Source organism: Mchenga conophoros, linkage group LG3, assembly GCF_057382185.1.
Source record: "Mchenga conophoros isolate Kocher_MC1m ecotype Shallow Benthic linkage group LG3, M_conophoros_male_GT1.1, whole genome shotgun sequence".
Taxonomy (NCBI): domain Eukaryota; kingdom Metazoa; phylum Chordata; class Actinopteri; order Cichliformes; family Cichlidae; genus Mchenga; species Mchenga conophoros.
This window is the reverse complement of record NC_140528.1, coordinates 22,092,900-22,094,333: the sequence shown is the minus strand read 5'-3', so window position 1 is coordinate 22,094,333 and position 1,434 is coordinate 22,092,900. Positions and strand designations below refer to the sequence as shown.

The 1,434-nt window shown below is 35.1% G+C and overlaps 1 long non-coding RNA gene across 1 annotated transcript; it reads right to left on the bottom strand.

Annotated features, from left to right (window-relative positions):
* Nucleotides 1-290: 290 nt before the first annotated feature.
* Nucleotides 291-1,140, bottom strand: LOC146577688 (uncharacterized). Its single transcript, XR_014891425.1, has 2 exons — nucleotides 1,042-1,140; nucleotides 291-461 (listed from the first exon to the last, which is right to left on the bottom strand). It is a non-coding gene; the product is annotated as an uncharacterized LOC146577688 (long non-coding RNA).
* Between the last annotated feature and the right edge of the window lie 294 nt (nucleotides 1,141-1,434).

Below are 1,434 nucleotides of genomic sequence, written 5' to 3'. Positions count from 1 at the left end.
TACATTAACTCTGATTTAGTGTTAAACACCAAATCTGTCTGGAGTTGATAATTTAACACTTGGTGTTAAGAGTTTATATATTAACTCTCAAAGAGTATTTTAGTTTAACTACGTAAGAGTTATCTTCTAATTCATTCTAAAAAGCGGGAATTTTACTGTTCTGAACTTCTAGAAATTTCTTTTGGAAATAAACATTTACTAAAAAGATGCAATGGTTTTTGAAAAACATTTATTCTGAACTGTGCACCACAATTTCAAAACATTTTCTGAAAGATGTAACAGTGTACATGTTCTCACTTTCATTAGAATTTTGTTTATCAAAAGGTCTGACATGGTAAATGCAAATAACAGCATTCTCATCACTTATTTCTTCAATACAATATGCATGTCCTTCATTCATCCCTTTGTGGAACTTCAACGCACTTCTGCTCTCCCCCGTATTCCATCTTCACAAGCATATCCTGTGTGGAGATTGAATAAAAATTAGCTGACACTAATTAATGGCACAAATAATCCAGTAAACAATTGCAGCACAGTAAAAAAAAAAAGGAATCCTCTTTGAACCATTACTTGTGTAAAGTATTTTCCCAAAAGACAAGGACACAGGCAACAGGTAATACTGAACTAAATGTAAAACCTCAACCTTTTTCATTTTTACCTAAACCGTGTGCATAAAACTCTGGAGGGATCTAAATGCTAACGTAGAACCCAGTCAGGACGTCTGCTACTGCTGTTTGCTCGGTTTTTTTATGGGCGATCGTTTTCAGGCTTCAAGCAGCACCATTACACCAACATTTCACATTCTAGACATTGTTTTAGGTGTATTTGACCAAAAGTTTGACTGAAAATTCACATGCAAGCTTTTTTCAAGGCTGTGGTATTTGCCGCAAACATTACCTTTCAGCTAGCTAAAACAGAATGTTATGCTATCACCGAGCAACATGGCTAATGCCTTTCACACAGCTTCGTCTCAACTCCAAAGAGCAACAGAAGTAAAAGCTCATGATAATAATTGAAACAATCTTTGAAAAAATGACTTACCAAGCATGGCAAACAACTCAAATATGTAGAGCAAAATGTTCCGAAACGGCTTCACTTCAGCTTCGATTGGAGCCGTGCTGGGGGCGGAGTCTGTGAATTTACTCTGTTGGTGTCATAGCCCCTGTAGGAGTTCAGAGTTAAGAGGTCAGGAGTTAATGTTTCCATTGTAACACCTCCAGATTTGACAGAGAAACACTCATTTTTAACACTCGATTTTAACTACTATCATTTTACACCTCAGAGTTACATTAAAAGAATGTGACTCTGCTTAGAGTAAAATTAACTCTACTTTTGCAAGAAGACTATTAACACCAAAAAATTTAACACTTTTGAATTTGCTGTGTGTAAACACACAAAAAAAAAAAATTATGTGCTGGAAAAATAGGTTTAAAT